This window comes from Oryctolagus cuniculus, chromosome 13 (genome assembly GCF_051225735.1).
Source record: "Oryctolagus cuniculus isolate XC-2025 breed Fujian yellow rabbit chromosome 13, ASM5122573v1, whole genome shotgun sequence".
Classification (NCBI taxonomy): domain Eukaryota; kingdom Metazoa; phylum Chordata; class Mammalia; order Lagomorpha; family Leporidae; genus Oryctolagus; species Oryctolagus cuniculus.
The window spans coordinates 42,635,554-42,655,125 of record NC_142879.1 but is presented as its reverse complement, the minus strand read 5'-3'; the positions used below and the strand labels follow the sequence as shown (position 1 = coordinate 42,655,125).

General features: G+C 42.8%; 1 protein-coding gene across 2 annotated transcripts in view; it reads right to left on the bottom strand.

Moving 5' to 3' along the window:
- The window catches only part of PTER (phosphotriesterase related), a 77,259-nt gene extending 61,668 nt beyond the window's left edge, over window positions 1–15,591 (bottom strand). Inside the window, exon 1 of one of the 2 annotated variants that reach the window (XM_008268303.5) lies at window positions 15,406–15,591. The gene's annotated coding sequence lies outside the window, so the exon portion shown is untranslated. The remainder of the gene's footprint in view (window positions 1–15,405) is intronic. The other variant, XM_008268304.5, reaches the window with a different exon arrangement.
- Window positions 15,592–19,572: the final 3,981 nt, after the last annotated feature.

Sequence of the window (19,572 nt, the reverse complement as noted above, 5' to 3'; positions counted from 1 at the left end):
GGGCCCTACCACCTACATAGGAGATCAAGATGGAGTTCTGGCTCCTGGCTTCGGCTTGGCCCAGCCCTGGCTGTTGGGGCTATTTGGGGAGTGAACCAGCAGATGGAAGATCTATCTTAAAAAATTATAACAACTTTAAAGTTTAAAGTTAAAAGATTGGCTTTTTCTAGAATCATTTGAAAGCCAGTTTTTTATAGGGTTAACACAGTGGGAACTTCCTTATGCTGACTCATCTCCATTTTACTCTCTTTTCCCAAGAACTTTTGGAAGGACTACTACAGAAGATGACCAGGGGAATAGACCTGGAGGTGACCTCCATGTCCCTTGCAGACAAGGGAGGGGAACTGGTGATGTGCACTGCCTAACGACAACATAGATGCACGTGGATGCAGGTTGAATTTGCGTTGTATAAAAGCAGCTCATGGATATGCTGCAAGTAAACACTGGCTTAATGCACCTTGTAAATGAATGCGAGAGGGAAAGTGGAGTATTCTTTGGCTCCAGTGTCTTCGGTTCTTTATGAATGAAATAAAAATAACATCAGTTGTGGAATATAAAAAGAAATACATACAGGTACTCCCATACATAAACTCTATGATTCTATGTAGAGAGGTGTTAACTGGCTTCTGCAGTGGCTTTCCCAACACTTCAATTTGTTTAAACAGGAAAGAAATAGACATATAGTGATGTATGCTACAGAAAAGTAGAACATGTCTATACAAGGAATGTGAAACCTATTGATATTTTCCTTGTAAGAATTCTTTGTCTGATGTCCCTTTGGCAAACCACACTACAGTATTTAGTGTAAACAACAGATTAGTACTAACAGATGAATGAAATAAAAGTGCCTCGCAACCCAGAAGTTCCGGATTGCTGAATATTTATTATCGCCCTTTATACTGCTTGTCTCCTTAATGCTGTGAATAAGAAGAAAGTAGAGGCACAAGTATAAAATAATAGAAGTTTTACTGGCTCTTCAATACATGACTGACTGAGCAACTGAAAACTGTTGGCTCTTTCCCAAGTAACACCTAAAATGATCCATTATGTGTATATGTTTATATGAATGCATATACAACTACAAAGACAGGGTGTTTACACAGTTTTTAAAGTTTTTACTTATCACAGTACAATTGAAAAAAACATTCTGAAAATTCTGTCAAGCAACCAAAAATTATTTTATTTTGTAGTGGATGGTAAAATAATTTTTAAAAATTGTGAACAATCTGCTTGACTTTTGTCAGTGTTTTCAAAAAGTGTGATTTAGACCATTGCTGGTTAAAACTGATTTTAGATGGTATAAACACATTTTAAAATGTTTCTAACAGATAATTGCTTATTTTGCTGCATTTTAGAAAGAGAAGTATTGTGGGTACAAGCCTGTGATTTCATGAGTATTACTGCTTAGGATGAGGCTAAAGTAAAAAGAGTGGATCAGTTTAAGAAAAATGTTAAGTAATTAGTGGCAAAGGCAGCACATAGACACAGCAAACACACTTGATATGAGAATAAATCAAGTTAGACAAGAACTGATGAATTTATACTGAGCTTGTGAAAATTAAAGGGCATTTCAACAGCTCTACAATGTTTTCTAACACATTCATTTTCTTTCATCTATTAAAGAACTAACTCCTTTTCTGGGGGTAATATTCTCCCAGACTCATCAGAAATATAATCTTGATTTCTGATTATACAGAGAAGGGTAGTATCCAATTCTAACTCTCAGACGTTTTTATTAATCCTATAACTGTTGACATGGTTTTAAACGATGTTGGCATAAAAATCTAAGTATGATGTATCTTATAAAGAATATGGATCAAGGCATTATGGTCAGAGATAGCACAGCTACTTAACAAGCTTTCCAATATTTATAGAATAAAACTTAATATACCACTCTGTATAGAAATGACATGTAAGAAACCCTTCTTAATGTTGTGAAATGATCACATTATATTTTATACAAAATATAATTAATGCGAACTTATTTTGGCCAAAGTGCTACTAACACAAAAATAAAAATAAAGAAGCAGAAATTGGCTCACAAAAACTACAGCATCACTACATGCTGCATTATGAAAATTTCACATAAAATAATTTACAATCTTGATTTGGTCAATCCAAAAAAAGAAATTTAGATATTAATCTTTTTTACTTCATCAAAGCAAGAATAAGCAGTAGCAAATGTTCATGAAGTATCACTAAATGCTAAGAAACTGCATAAGTTCTTTTATATATTACAATTCTAACAATTATATGAAGTGAAATAAGCAAATAGAACAACATAGAATTTTCACAGTGATCATTTTGCACTTGAGACCCCCAGCTTGAAATGTTTTGAGCTCTCTGCTCAAATATACCGATGGACAAAAAGTGAAAAGAGAATGCCTGGGAGGAACGAAAAATGCCAAAAGGCAGTTTTATGACTCTCTCTTGGTTTGTCCCTCCCTATACATAACCCAGATCAAAAATGGCTGCAAAGTCAGTCTCAGTGTTGTAGGCACTCGAAACATTGTATCCTTTACAACTTACACACTGAGCTGCTGCAAAATAGTGAGTTTACACAGGCAAAAGAGGAACACCATTGAAGATGCACTTTGCTGAATGAAAATGGAGCAAGTTTGAAGCAAAGCAGCAAGCACAGGAGCAAAAGGGAATCTGTGAAGCCCGAGACTCCACACGGCAACATGAGACTCGCAAGTGCGGTTCATGACCTTTCCAATCCTGGATGTGGAGGCTGGGAGAACTTGGGTGGAAAGTAGGGCTTCAGAACATCACTCCTCTGAAGAACTCAGGGGAGAGCTTTTCTTGCCTACTGTCAGCTCGAAGCCCTAAGGCCCCTCCTGCAATAGCAGAGGCTTTTTTTTTTTTTTTTTTTTTTTTTTTTTTTGGTATTGATCGGAAGGTACCAGTCAGCCATGGTGCACTGGCCGCAAGTGGCTGCTTCCACTCCTGTGTTCAGTGGATTTGCACAGTGGTGAATGCAGTCTGTTAAAGCAGAGACTGAATACAGAGAAGCTGCTACCTGACAGCCTGGGAAATTCCAACTGGCAGAAAGACACTGACTCATGGAAACAACAGACGTGCATGCGCCAGACCATGATCAAAACGTGTATCAGACCAGCGAGGCCAACACCAGGAAAAATGGCCCTAGGTATTCTTAGCACAGGTTTAATAATAGTTTCCTATGGAGCAACCACATTTTACCTAAACGTGTATATTCTAACATATGCATGTATACCTTTTTTTTTTTTTTTTGACAGGCAGAGTGGACAGTGAGAGAGAGAGAGAGAGAGAGAGAAAGGTTTTCCTTTGCCGTTGATTCACCCCCCAATGGCTGCTACGGCCAGCACACTGTGCCGATCCGAAGCCAGGAGCCAGGTGCTTCTCCTGGTCTCCCATGCAGGTGCAGGGCCTAAGGACCTGGGCCATCCTCCACTGTACTCCCAGGCCACAGCAGAGAGCTGGACTGGAAGAGGAGCAACCGGGACAGAATCCTGCGCCCCAACCGGGACTAGAACCCGGGGTGCCAGCACCGCAGGCAGAGGATTAGCCTAGTGAGCTGCGGTGCTGGCCAACATGTATACCTTTTTACATCCCAGTAGACTCTGTTTCATTTCTTCTTTCTTTTCAAATATTCTTTTATTTAAAGTTTGTAATAGGGACATATTCAAAAATTCACAAATGTAGAGAAAATAGTATAATGACCACCCCCCCCACACACACAGATAGCCCTCACTCAGCTTCCACAATAAATTCCAACTTACAACAATTTTGAAAGGGAGAATTATTTCACAGCCTATTTAAAACTGCCAATCATTTACCCCCAAATATTATTAACATACTCTTACATATCCATATAACAATCCTCTAAAGATTTCTGCCTATCAATTTACTACAAAAGATTTTTTAAGGATTAGAAAACCCCTATTATTCTATTCTGAAGGAACTCAGGCAGGCTTTTGAGAATCCTCGACAGTAGGCATGGCAGACGAGGACCAATAATGGACAAACTCTACTCTTTCATGCTTTCCCATTTCCCAATTTTTTTGCCTTAAATGCCGGAGATTTTCTAGCTTCTTAGGCTCACAGCTCTCTTAAGAGACTTTTTTGCACTCTTAGACATTTTCAGTTGATGATATGGGGACAATAATGCACAGCATACTAAAGCTACATGAGCACCAGATGTCACCTTAAGGAAGGAGAGCTGAGATAGGAACACAACTTACTCTGAATAATTTTGTTCTTTTTAAAAAGTAATTTGAAAGGCAGAGAGGCAGACAGATACACAGATGGATGGGGACCCATCTGCTGGTTCACTTGCCACATGCCCACAGCCAGAGCTGGGCCAGGCTGAAGCCAGGAATTAGGAACTCCAACATGGGTGCAGGGACCCAAGTCCTAGAGCCATCACCTGCTGCCAATCAGGGTGAGCACTAGCAGGAAGCTAGAATTGGGAGCAGGGCCAAGACTCAAACCCAGGCAATTTGATGGGGAATCACACATCCCAGTGTCTTCACTACACCAATGTCTGCCTCTGTTCTGCGGTTTTCGATGGTGTAAGCATAAGGAGGAATCATGGCAAAGGTTTTAATCCAGAGAGAAAATTCTGGCTGAAAATCTCTGCGTGTTGTTATAGCAAAGATCATAGTTTGATTCTGTACATTCTTTGTTTAATAATATACTTTATCCAACTAATTTAGTAATGTTGCTTCCATTTTTTTCTAATTATTTCAATATTTTAATTCACAAGTATAAAATGTTCCTCCGAATAATGTTAAGGAGAAGCTCCTGAACGGAGTGGACCCTCCAGAGATCTGCGATCATCACCTGGTGGCTCAAATTAGGCAAAAACAAAATAAAAATTAAATTAAAAACTCTCCCCAAACTGGTAGCTTCAGAGCCCATAACTACCGCAGGTCAGTGCTGTGGGCAGAATTGTGGCCCCAACAATTCATGTGCTGCAGCCCTAACCCTCAGCACCTCCCAATGCGACAGAGGCTTTGCGGAGCCCTTAAGGGCAGCCCTAATCCAACAGGACTAGTGTCCTGACAAGGAGAGGAGGCTGGCACACAGGCAGGCCCAGAAGGGAGGCCATGGGAAGACACAGGGAGAGAAGAGGGGCTCCCACAGGCCCAGGAGGGAGGTCTTGGAAGGAGTCAAGCTTGCAGATCTTAGGCTTCCAGTCACCAGAACCAGGAGGAAATGCAGTTTTGCTGTTGACACCCCCCAGTTTGTGGTATTTTATCACGGAAATTTTATCAGCCTCAGCAAGTGAACATGAGATTTCAAACAACACCAGGAAAATGGAATTAAAAATTAAGTTTATTTTGGTGCAACATCTTCAGAAAGTTCACTGAGAATGTGTATTATGGAAAAACTATGCGTGAATTAAAATAAATTTTTTATACCAAAATAAAGCATATCTTGTAATTTCATTTTTCCATGAACTTTTTGAAGTACATTCAATAGTTAATAATGGGAGCTACAGAAGCTCAGAAATTAAAGCTACAGAAATGGCTTTAATTACACCTAGGGAGGTGATGGCACTGTGATGCACTGAACTAAGCCGGGGCCTGCCCTGCCACCATTGCATATCAGAGCACCTGCTGAGTCCTGGCTTCTTCCTAACCAGCTCCCTGCTAACGTGCCTGGGAAGGCAACAGGAGATGCCCCAAGTACTCCCATTATGTGGGAGACCCCGATAGAGCTCCAGGCTCCTGACTTGGGCCTTAACAAAGGCCATTGTGGCCATTTGGGAAGAAAAATAGTAGATAGAAGATTCTGTCCCTCTGTTTCTCTCTCTCATTCTGCCTTTGAAATAAATAAATTAAAAAGAAGAAGAAAGGAGAAAGGAGGAAGGAGAAGAAGAAGAACATGGGGATTCTAGAACCACAGAGTAAACAGAAAATATGTTGAAAGGGCTGGCCAGTGGGACTGGTATTGTGACGAAGTGGATTAAGCCGCTGCCTACAATGCTGGCATCCCATATGAGCACCAGTTTGAGTCTGGGCTGCTCCTCTTTGATCCAACTCCCTGATAATGTACCTGGAAAAGCAGCGGAATATGGTCCAAATACTTGGGCCCCTGATCCCATGTAAGAGATCTGGAAGAAGCTCCAGGCTCCTGGCTTCCATCTGGCCCAGCCCTAGCTCTTTTAGCCATTTGGGGGGTGAACCAGTAGATGGAAGATCTCTGAATCTCCCTTTCTCTAACAGCCCTTCAAATAAATATTAAACATAAAGGGGGGGCCGGCGCCGCAGCTCACTAGGCTAATCCTCTGCCTTGCAGCGCTGGCACACCGGGTTCTAGTCCTGGTTGGGGCCCCGGATTCTGTCCCGGTTGCCCCTCTTCCAGGCCAGCTCTCTGCTGTGGCCAGGGAGTGCAGTGGAGGATGGCCCAAGTGCTTGGGTCCTGCACCCCATGGGAGACCAGGAGAAGCACCTGGCTCCTGGCTTCAGATCAGCGCAATGCACCGGCCGCAGCGGCCATTTGGGGGGTGAACCAATGGCAAAGGAAGACCTTTCTCTCTGTCTCTCTCTCTCTCACTGTCCACCCTGCCTGTCAAAAAAGAAAAAAAAAAAAGAAAAAAAAAAAAGAAAAAATAAGAGGGGAATGGTCAGAAATGTGCAATTCAACCTAACCCTTTTTGATACATTAAAAATGTATATAATGTGAACGAATTTCATATATATAGACGTAAGAGCATAATGATACTTCCCACCCATGCTCCTGCTTCCTTTCTTATTTTTTCTCTTTTTACAACAACACACTTCCAGTTTATTTTATAATCACAAGCTTGACCCTCCACTAAATAGAGAATTCAATACCATAAGCAGGAAAATCACTGTTCCTCAAGAGTACAGACAAGGGCTATAAACAATAAATCTCCAAATGTCAATTTGACTCAAATATATTACCTTTTTCTTGTACTTTGTATAATCAGGATACATTTTGATGACACTGAAGTGACAGCTCAGGGTATGGAATCAGACTAAATAAATCAGGATTTTAATTTTTTGTTAGGGCATAACAGAAAAACTTATTGAAAAAATAAGCAAATATCAAACAACATACATAGAAGTTGTGTGGTAGGAAAAAGCCCTGAACTAGGGTTTAGGTTTTCCCTTTCCCCTAAACTTTCAGAAAGTAACACTGTTAACATTTAACTTTACAGATATGCAAAGAATGCTGTGGACAAGACATGTAAAAATGTGGAGGTGCTAAGAATGAGATAACGAGTTGATGAAAATATCAAAATTGGTTTAAAAATCAACACACAAAATTTTGAAAATGGTACATAACATCAAGAATTATTTTTGATACACACTAATATTGAAGATTTTGTGGCTGCACAGCTTTTTGACTACACAAAAAGCATTAAATTAACAGCATTATTTACCAATATGCTCTTCAAAGTGCATTCTAGACACCAAATAATTATCCAATTTAGCACTGAAAGATAAGCTATTATTACTCTGGATTTAGTGAAATAATTACTATTTTACCAGTTTCTTGAAAAAGACAATGTTTACTGTATATACAACTGAGCATACCCCACACTTGTTTAATGAATAGAGAACAGAAAATACAAAAGGTTGACTAAGTGAATTCTGTGGAAGTCAGAGGTGAATACGAATTAAGAACCATGACGTATGGAAACAGTTAATTTAATATGCAAAGCAGAGACCAGAATTGGCAGAAGGCTATTTATGAATATTGCCAATACTCCGTATGGCAGACTGACAATACACAATCTTTGGTTATGCCCTGAACCACATAATTCATCACACGAGTGCTTGGGGCAGTCATGTCCAAGCAATTTATCATCATCATATCACTCGCATGAGTTCGAGAGGGGGAGAACTTTGATTGCTAACCTCTGGGGAGACTGGATTTATAGCCGACATCTCTAAGAATGCAGCACAGCTCTGCCCAAAGCTTCTTGCTTCTCTTCTGTTTAAGTCAGAGTGAAAGAGTGAACACATTGCCTCCAGGACGTTCAGAGCAAAATCTAGGTCTGATACTCTTACATCCAAAATAAAATAGCCAGGGAATCATATTTAAAATACTGTTTGAAGCTGTACATAAAGAAACTAGTCAATGGTAAGAACTGATAATTTGTTTCAAATGGTCTTTGGTGACAAAATAATTTCTGAAATGCATTCACTGATAACTATATTGGGGAAAAACTGTCTCTTTACACTTCACCCATGAACATTCCTATGTATTAGAATAACTGAAAGTTTACTGAAAATTAAATATGTATTTACACAGTGTTTTTTTTTTAAATAAAAATGTGAGCCTTAATTTCTACGCCTTCCAGGCACTGAGCCTATATTTTACACTTCAATGTAAGCTGCTCTTACAGAATGCAATTAAACATCTAAATGCCACATTTGCCACCTTTGATTAAAATGATGAAGCTGACTATAGCAGTACTGAAACCTGGGTACCTGTCGTCTCTCCAACTGTAAGAGGAGCCTTAGCCATAATGAAACTCAGAGTGCAGGATTTAGGCCAGAGAGAAGGCACAGGAACACAGGCACAGTCTAATAAGCAGAGTCTGTGTGTCAGCAATATTCCTCGAAGGCTTATCGAGCAACATGGTCCTCTAAACGGGCCAGACCAAGCCAGAATGAAGCGACACGTTTTGAAGACACCAACTGAGTCACATGTTTTGAACCTATAACCTAGGAAGGTATATGTTGCTTGGGCTGGAAGGGCCCTCCCACTCCCCATTTCTACATCCTGAACACCCCCCTTCTGCAGGGAAAGATACCTGCCCAGTATCTGCTTTACTCCCTCTTGAGGTGATGATTCAGGCAATATCCCAAGCAGTGAACAGCACCCCGGTGCGGGCTAACTATAGGACAAACCATGTGCAACACCTCCCCTGAGGCTCTCAAGATGTTTGGAAAACTGGAGGCAGAAATCCTTGGACACATGTGCCTCAGAGCTCACTTGAGCATGTTGGCAGGCCCGGCTAGGTTACACTGCAGTAACAAATCACCAAATCTGAGTCTAAACTCTAGCTCATCAGACAAGTCTAATGTGAGAGGCAGGAGATACTGCTCACTGTCCTCATTCCATGGCCCTCCATGATGGTTCCCACCAGCTGGGTGGCCACTTTAGCAGAGGGAGGTTGTGACAAAGCTTTCACTGGCTTTTAAAACTTCCACCTAAAAGTGACATATGTCACCTCACTTGTATTTCATTGGCCAAACAATTCACATGGCCATTTCTATTGGGAAGGGAACAGATGTACCGATAAGCCTCAAGACTCCTACACTGAACAGGCAGAGGTACTCAGGAGGATGTAGCTTGCAAGAAACACACCTTCATAACCATAGGGCGAGTTTATGCCAGGTAGCCAGGTGGGACCAGGTATTTTCTTCCTTTTTGTTTTAAACTGAGGGAGGATGTTTATGAATGAGAAGACTTTTGTTACAGAAATCTTCAGAGAAAAACCTGGACCACTGAAAATACACTAGAAAAAGCAGGGAAAGCAAACAGAATGAGGCTACATTTGGTGTATGAAAAAAAAATTCACAATCATTTCAGTCAATGGGTAGGGAGCAGGATATAGCTTCATTGAGAATTCTCAGCACTGTTCCTGTATGATTTTCTGAGGTATTTCAGATGTCTGAAGAGAGAGCTTCCTCACGTAGTAACACTTTAAAGCATACGGAAGCAAGGGTGGACATTTTCCAAGCTCCTCCCCTGCTATACGGTTCATCATTTGTCTTCAAGTTTAACTACAAGAGGAGTCACTAAAACCCTTGAATTGGATTCTTGACTTACCCAGAATCATAGGGATCCTGCGGCCAAACTCCAGACCAGGAAGGCACTAAGTACAAAGGCATGGACAGACTTGTAATGACTAGGAATGTTCTATCTACACAAGATGTGTTCTCCTGTTCTCTGCTCCTTTCTGACTTAAAATTTAACTATTCACACTTCCCATTGTAATACTTTGGATTTTTTCCAGAAATGCTTTTCACTTCAGCCAGGTCCCAGGTATCTTCTGTCCTTCATGGCAGTCAGGTAAAAGCTCTTTAAGTCACCTCTGGAACAGACACTGTCCTGAGTTTCCTCCTGCCTCACTGACTACTTCCTCTGCTAGAACCTCCCCTCCATCCTGTCAATGTTGGGCTCCTTGAGCCTGGGTTTAAGGTCCTCTTCTCTCTATATATATTCTATCCCTGGACCTTCTTAGATATTTCCAGGGGCTACATGTATCATGACTAATGACTTTCAAATAATTCTCTGTAGCCCAGATAACAAAATATCAGAGACCAGGTACTTTTTTATTAAGTTTATTAATTCATAGTTTTGGAGACTGAACACCTGTGATTGGCCTCTGGTGAGGGTGATCTGGCTATGTCACCAGAGTGGATGCCATTATATAGGAGGAGTACATGCAGGAGTGGTGAGTGGTGCATGCAGAAGAGAGGGACTGTGTGGAGTAACTTGTTTTGTAACAACCCACTTATAACTGATCCACTCCTGTAAGACCGAACCCAGTCCTGACAGACAAACATTAATCCCTACCAAAGCTGATGTCCCCATGATCTGGTATGTACAACTAGACCCCGCCTCTTAAAGGTTACACTACCTCTTGGATCCATCACACTGGGGACCAAGCTTCTAACACATGAATCTTCAGAAGAAAAAACCAAATCCAAACCACAGCAACATCTGTTGGACCACACAAGTCACAGCCTCTACAACAGCCCCCAAAACCTCATCCCTCTTGGCGTTCGCATCCTAAATACTTCCCTCCTACACTGTACCACAGTTGGTCTGTGTGACCAGAAGCATACAGCAGAAGTAACAGAATGCCACTTCTGAGCTCTGGTTCTAAAAAAAAACTGTCACTTCCCTGTTGGGATGTCTTCTTCTCTTGGATAATTCACTTTGAGTGCAAACACATCATGGGCCAACCTAAGGGAAGGTCATGTGATAAGCACCTGAAGTCTATAGCCAACAGGCAGCTACATTCTCTCAACAGCCATATGAAAGAGCTAGAAGCAAACTTCTCAGCTTCAACCTTAAGATGACTTAAGATGACTGCAGCACTGGCCAATAGCTAGACTGTTACTTCATGAGAGACCCTTGGCCAGAACCAACCAACCAAGCCATGAAGAACCAATCCAGGGCCATGGGCACTGAGAGATAATACATGTTTGTTCTTTTAATAGGATATCTTTCGCTATAGCAACAGTTAATAATCCACACAACATAGACTTAATATGTTCCAAAGAGAATTTACTATTTCCCCATGATGACTACCAATTTAGTAACTCCTTAATCTTCCTCTTTTTATTGATTTTTGACAATTCCAACTCATCAGTGAATTCTATGGAATGAAAATCCAAAATATTTATCAAAACCATTCATTCAATAAATATGAATTAAGAGCCCACTTCACATAAGGCATGGCATCAGCTGCTGGAGAAACAGCCATAAACTGGCAAAAACTGTATCCTCATGTACTTGACGTTCTTAGGAAAATGAGTTTACAAATACACTTTACAAACAAGATGTACAGTATACCATATGGGAATAAGCAATACGGAGGAAAAATAAAGTGAGCAGGATGATAGAGAATGCCTTGGTGTGTGAGAGGTGCTGCAGTGTTTGCTTGTTTATTAAAAATCTACCTTGTGGTGGTATTGCAAGCACAAAGTACCGCATGTAAGGCAATTTGAACAGTACATGGCATATGGAAGATTCTTTTCTGATTTGTTTTAAAGATTTACTGATTGACTGAACGCCAGAGAGACAGAGAAAAGAGAGAGACACAGAGAGAGAGCACAAGAACTTCTATCTCCTGATTCACTCCCCAAATGCCTACAAAATCCAGTAGATCAGGCCAAAGCCAGGAGCCCACACCATTATCCATGTCTCTCATGGGGGTGGCAGAACCCAAGAACTTGAGCATCCTCTGTTGCCTCCCAGGCTCATTTGCTGGAAGCTGGATCAAAAGTGGAGGCAGTAGAGTGTTTTAAAATTCTATCTGCAAAAATTAATGAAAAGAAAAAGGGAGGAAAAGAAGGGGTTGGGAGGTGGGGAGGGAGGGAAGTATGGTTATCTTTTGAAACTGTACTTATGAAATATATGAAATCTGTTTTCTTTATATTAATAAAAATAATAAAACATTAAAAAAAGAGGAGTCAGAGTTATGGTGCAGCGGGTTAAGCCACCATCTGAGAAGCCAGCATCCTATACAGGCATCAATTCAAGACCCGGCTGCTCCACTTCCAATGCAGCCCCCTGCTAATACTCCTGGGAGAGCAGTGGAAGATGGTCCAAGTGCTTGGGCCCCTACACCTACAAGGGAGATCCAGAAGAAGCTCTTGACTTTGAACTAGTCTAGCTCCAGCTTTTGTAGCCATTTGGGGAGTGAACCAGCAGATGGAAGGTCTCTCTCTCTCTCTCTCTCTCTCTCTCTCTCTGTCTCCCCCTCTCCCTCTCTCCTTCCCTCTGTGTCTCTCCTCCACTGTGAACTCTTTCAAATGAATAAATACATCTTTTTTTAAGAAAAAAAGAACATTTCTAATGGACACTTTGCATAAACAGGACAAACAACAACAGCAAAAAAGAAGTAGAGGCAGGACTCAATCCCAGGCACTATGATATAGCATTCAGGCATCTCAAGTGGTGGCCCAACCCACAGCATCACCAAGCCCACCCCAAGGAGCACTATTTTAAATGAGCTGGCTAAGAAGGCCTCACTGATTAAGTGGCATCTGAAAACCACTTCCTCTGTCTCCACTGCCACTACCCTTGTCTATGCCACCATGATCTTGCGTTTGGGCTTCACAACAGTCACCTTTATATCATTCCCCCTGCCTCAAATCCTTCAGTGGCTCCCTACTGATGTTAGGTAAGAAAAAATCCAGAGTCTTTTCCAGGCTGCACACAGCCCTGGTGATCTGGTTCCAACTCTGCTTTCCAACTTCATCCTGAACCAATCACCCAAGCTCCAGCCACAAAGATCTCTGGAAGTTTCCAGAACACACCAAGTTCTTTCATACCTTTCCCACCCCTGCAGTTCCCAGAGAAATGAATGAACATCACTAGGTGTTTCTCATCCTTCTAAATCAGCATCTAAACTGATCAGGCCTCCTCTTCACCTCTACACCCAAAGTGCTTCCCACTCTATCTTCCTTGATTGCAACTCCACTTACAATTTGTAGCTGTTTTTCTTTTTCTTTTTTTGTAGTTGTTTTTCTTTCTTACTTGAAAGGCAGAGATACAAGCCAACAGAAAGAGAGAGATCTTCAATCCACTAATTCACTCCCCAAATGCCCACAACAGCTGGAGCTGGGCCAAGCTGGAAAAGCAAGGAACCAGGAACTCAATGAGGTCTCCCACATAGATGGTAGGGACCCTACTACTTGAGCATTACCTGCTGTCTCCCACAGTGTGGAGCCAGGGCTCAAACCCATCGCAGGGCATCCTGAGTGGCATCTTAGCCACTGTGCCCAACAGGCAGCTGTGTTAATCTGTTTATTCGTTCTTTGTTTCCTTTAACTTCTTCACTTCCAAACATCATAAAAACCCCAAGAGACAGGTGTTCTCATTTTTCCAGTTCTCTATTGGAACCCCAGTGTCTAATGAGGTATGAAATACGTATCCCTGGGGCCGGCGCTGTGGTGTAGTGGGTAAAGTCGCCGCCTGCAGTGCTGGCATCCCATAGGGGCACCAGTTCGAGTCCTGGCTGCTCCACTTCCAATCCAGCGCTCTGCTATGGTCTGCGAAAGCAGTAGAAGACGGCTCAAGTTTTTGGGCCCTTGTACCCATGTGGGAGACCTGGAAGAAGCTCCTGGCTGCAGACTGGCGCAGCTCTAGCCATTGAGGCCAGCTGGGGAGTGAACCAGCAGATGGAAGACCCTTCTCTCTCTCTCTCTCTCTCTCTCTCTCTGTGTGTAACTCTTTCAAGTAAATAAATAAATCCTAAAAAAAAAATGTATTCTTTTGATGGAGTAAACAGGCCCTTCATAGCCAGTTGGCCATTTCAACACTAAATTTGACCAAAAATATCAACTGATAAAACAATTCCATAAATTATTTTATAAATTAATTTATAAATCCATAAATTATTAGCTCAAGTAGAGACCTAGAGATAAATTACGTGCTCAGGAAAGATAAGCAACTTGTACAAAGTCACAGAGCTGGCACTAGAACTACAATTAGACTCTATTCATTATGGGTCCAAAGTTCTTTAATCCAGCAATCCCTCTAATTTCCCACACTGAAGAAGGGGCAAGGTTCTCATGTAGTTAAGTTTGATGTGGTCCAAGAAGCAAGTCCATGGCCTTGGAGTCAGGAATACACACACACACACACACACACACACACACACCCCTTCCTCCCTTCCATAAACTTCCCTGCAGGGTGGCTTAACCCTTCAAGGCTTTCACTTCCCACCTGTACCACCATACCCCCTCAGGGGTGAGAAGTGATGACACTGCTTAAAGCTCAGACCCCCCCCCCCCAACTGTTACTAACAAACAATACAAGGTTGGATACCGCTATTATGATTCTGAAATCAAGGAATGAAAAGAAAATGTTTTGCTGTTTTACTCTGTCTATATTACGTCTATCTTGGTAAGTTTTATAACACTAAAGCAACATTAGCCCCACAAACGAAAACAGAATTTCAAAGTACAATCGCACTTTCTGAATTTGGTGTTCAAATGATCTCTATGAAAATTAAGCTGTTGCTGGCTACCAACAGCAAGTTGTCTGGTGTTTTTTTCTTTGCAGTGTGCACAGAGATTTCCTTTTGGAGGGGGTCGGTTATTTCTAGAATTGCATCAGGCCGGAAGGATCACGACCGTCCACGGGAAATAAGACTTAACAGGCCCACAGGATGGCAGAGCCCTAGGTCTCTTATCTTAGAGACGTTCATTCTCTGTGACAACGAGGATGAAGCTCCTTCAGGACGAGAATAAATGCCCGTAGGTTTTCTCCTCTACAGAGACGATTTAAAGAGCAACGGACTGGTGCTCCCAGACGACGCGAAAGTTCTCACCCGCAGGTGTCCTCTCTCAGGTATGCGCTGCACCAAGCACACCCTACACCCGAGCGCTGGCAAGTGTTCGGAAAATCTTTATGAGAGACCACGAAGCGCCAGGCTGAGTTCCTGGGCTTAGAGACTTGAAGTCTGGAGCGCCAGCCACCGCACATCGCTCAAACCCGGCCCTCGGCCCCCAGCCTCCAAGCCGAGCGTGGCGGGACCTCGTCTTTGCAGCCTCCGCGGGCACTCGGGCAAAGGCAGGAGAGCCCAAGCGCAGGCCCCGCACCGTCCTTGCCCAGCGCAGGCCTCACGGCGCTCCCTTCGCGCGCACAGCCCTCTGGCAGGCACCCCCGGGCGTCGAGTCCCACACTTCCTACCGGGCCTACAGCTCCTGCACCTGCTCAGGCTCCAGGTCGCCTGCCCTCCGCTCGCCAAGCGCCGCCTTCGCCTCTGGGACCCTTCGAAAGACAAACTCCCGGGCCTTTTCCGTCTCCCAGCTCTGCTCCCACTTCACCCTCCCCACGGGTCATGTCCCCGCCCCTGGGGCCAGGCCAGGCCCGGCCACGCCCCGCGGGGGGCCAGCCACGCCTCCACCTCGGTCCTGGGTCACGCCCACCACCCCTGCCCCGCCACGCCCACTTTCAAGGCCAAGTCTAGACTCGCTCCAGCCAGGGGCGGGCCTGTTCCGGAGCAAGCAACTTGCTTGAAGCTGCAGGATCTGCTTAGCGGCAAAGGCTGGGTCTGTTGTGGACAACCCCAAGTATCCTGAAAGTAGAGGCCTCTCATCGCTCTCTAATTTGTCTAACTCAGAAGAGTGAGGGCCTAGATTAGGGTAAAGGACCTGCGTTTTCCCAAGATCCCGTTTGCCCAGAGAATAGTCTGGAACAATGGAGCCTTTTCTTCAAGGATAACAAATCAGAGGTGGTGCTCTGGCCATTGGGTGTCACAGTATGGTCTGGAACCCCATCCTGAACACACATGACTTTGGGTTTTTGTTCCCGATTCTTCTTTGTGTCATGCCTGGGGGCTTGAGTTTCCTCATCTTTACAGTGCTCTGTTGGAGCGCGTCACTGGCCCAGGCACTCTATGTGGCTGAAGCAGGGTTAGTGGAGAGGTATGTATCAGTGTGTCTGCCAAACGTGCTGTCAGAAGCAGTTAGCTACAATAAAAAGTAGTACCTTTAAATATTAGCTTGTTCTCAGTTTAATCCTGAATTCTGACAAAGAGGACGGGTACACAAGGGTTAAGAACCTAATAATAATAATAATAGTAATAGTAATAAGTGTTTCTCATGCAAGGCTTTGTAACAGGTATTTGTTATCTTTTTTTTTAAAAGAGAGGGAGAGTTACAGACACAGAGAGGGAGAGACAGAGAGAAAGGTTTTCCATCCGCTGGTTCACTTTCCAAATGGTCACAAGCAGCCGGAGCTGTGCTGATCTGAAGCCAGGAGCCAAGAGTGTCTTCCAGGTCTCCCATGCAGGTGCAGGGCCAAAGGCTTTGGGCCATCTTCTGCTTTTCCAGGCCATAAGCAGAGAGCTGGATTGGAAATGGAGCAGCTGGGACATGAACCGATGCCCATATGGGATGCTGGCACCGCAGGAGGAAGCTTAGCCTACTATGACACAGTGCTGGCCCCTATGTTATTTTTTTAAGAAAGATTTGTTTTGTAAAAGGCAGTTACATAGAGAGTCAGAGAGAGGGAGGGGGGAAAAAGAGAGCGAGAGGGTGCACACTTCTATCCCCTGCCTCACTCCCAGAATGGCTGCAATGGCTGTGGCCGGGCCAAGCTGAAGCCCAGAGCCAAGAACTCCATCTGGGTCTCCCACAAAAGGCCCAAACACTTGGGCCATCCTACTGCTTTCCCAGGCACATTAACAGGGAACCAGATCAGAAGTAGGGCAGCCAGGACTCAAACCAGTGCTTTGATAAGGAATGCCAGCATTGCAGGCCATAGCTCAACCCTATATAGCATATCTGTGCCACAACCATGGCCTTAGGTATCAGATATCTTGCTTAATATTTACAGCAGCCTACATGTGATAGGAGCTATTTCCCTGCAATTCTCAGACGTAGAAATAACACCTTGTTTAAGGCCAGTACTAGAACCCAGTTTGGTTGATACTGATCACTACACAAGGCCTTCTCACAAAGAAAGGGGAGCTTGGGAGGAGGGCAGTGATGTGGTGCAGACACACTGGTGTCCCAAAGCACGGTGACAGTTCAAATCCTTGGTACTCTGCTTCTGATCCTGCTTCCTGCTAATGCACCTGGGGAAGCAGCAGATGATGGCCCATGTACCTGGGTCTCTGGAACCCATCTGGGAGACCCGGATGGAGTTCCTGGCTCCTGCCTTTGGCCAGGCCCAGTCCTGGCCATTGCAGCCATTTGGGGCGTGAACCAGTGGATGGAAGATCTCTATCTTTCCTGAACCTCTGTTGCTCTGCCTTTCAAAGAAATAAATAAAAGAATGGAGCATGGAGAGGAAGAGGCTAGGAAATAAGGTCATGCACGTGGGAAAAGTACAAGAGAAAAGGATTTGTTTTCTGTTTATTTTGTTTTTATTTTTCAAGGAGGGTGAAGTATGAGATGTTATTAAAAAGGGCTGGTTGCTAAACAGTAGAGGAGGAAAGTATTTGAGTAGAACAATGGTTAAAAATAAGAGTGGCTGGGTACATTTTTGGAAGGGGGAAGTTCATCAAAATAGGACCCAAGAAAAGGAGAGACAAGAATAAGTGTAGAGGTTAAGAACTGCAGAGGAATGAGTACTGGGACAGTTGACTATTACGAGGAATGACTGGGCTCATACTGAGACTGTGTAATGAATAGATGGATGCAGGGAGGCTTCAGGAGTGATTTCAGTGCTGGCAACCACTTCCATTGCCTGTGCTGCAACCAGGAAGCCATATAAATGAGTCCCTGACAATGGTTGTTAAGGCAAGGCCTAAAAGTCCATTATTTATAATGTTACGTATTTTAGTAGCCCATGCTGCCAGATGTGAAATTATACACAAGGTTCATGTTAAAAAATGACTTCAGTTTTTCTTTATGGAAGTTACTAAATTCTCCACTGCCCACAGTAAGCCCATTGAGCAAGATTTGTGATGAATTTCACAGGCAGGCTCTTATTTGTATGGCTTTGCTCCTTCAAGAGCTAGCGGTAAAGGGAAACAAGTCTAGATTTTATTTCTCTTTGAAAGAAGAGAAGCTACAAGGAAGCTAAAAATCAATATGCAAGAGACTTATTTCAGGAACTTTATCAGATTGTTGTGAACAGGTGTGTTCAAACAAGGGGAGGAGAGATCATGCAAACCCGTGTACTAGAGTGGATAAACTTTTACACAGATAGCATCAGGGTGTGTACAGGAATCTCCTTTCACAGCACAAGCAATGTAGCCAACTTCACTACGCATCAAATGCTATTGTACTATAAGAAAGAAATAAAATCTTCTTCAGTTCCAGTCTCAAAATCCAGCCCTCAAAATCTAGACAGACAAGAATGGGTAAAATGGCTCTCTGCTGATGCTCCGCTGTCAGGATACTGTGGCCTGAGTTTGTGCTCAATTTCATTTTTAAGTCTTTTTGGTGGAGAAGCTTCACCTGGAAATATTATTTTAAACCTAGCATATCAATGCATTGTCGTGTGTCTGTGATGAAATAGCAAAGTTAAGAATCTATTATTAAGGAACCAAAGGCTTCCAAATCAATCTCTCAGTTAAGGGTTTAGTTCAAATGCACTCTCATTTCTACAGTACTTGCTTTTCATTTTCATAGGATCTTTGAATTTTGACAGTACCTATACCCAGAAACACTAAATTGGCAGAAAGGATGAAATCCAAACCAAACATCCAAAGCCCCTCGCTGTTTGGGTTAAACTTCTAGAAAGCTTCTAGAAAACTCAGGTTTTCATCACCCTAATTAGTTGTTTGAAATATTTACACAAAAATCGTCCATAGGAACAACTTGAGAGGACAAAATATAAAGTCATGTAGACATGTATCAGATTAATAGCACAAAAGAAGCAGAGCCAGTGATACCAATTCTTTTAATGGAGCTGCTGTCAGTTTTAATTGTTAATTGGAAGTCAAAATTTACAGTGCTGCAGGGATGTTCTTGTTTAAATTTTAGTCATGGTGTGATCAGCCATTTCTTTCACTTTCCGGAAATCTATTAGATACTAGTGTCACAAGAGGCTGAGAACAGAACTTTCAACACACATTCTCTTCTATCAAATCCCTAATTTTCATACCCCCTACAGAATACCATTGACTATACTTAGAAACAAAGGAAAAATAAAACTAAAACTCTTCTAGTTCTTAAGCAGATAAATGTATGAAATGCATAATCCCTCAATTGAGTGAAAATGTTATTAGGAACTACGTGTTTATTAATAAGCTATCACAACTTTTAGGAGAAGCTGTTTACAAGTTTGTGTTTACAAATATTCTGACTTTATAGCTGCTATGAGGGATAGTATAAGACATTTCCTCAAAAAAATTAAAGGTAGAATCACCGTATGATCAGTAATTCCACTTCTTGGTGTGGA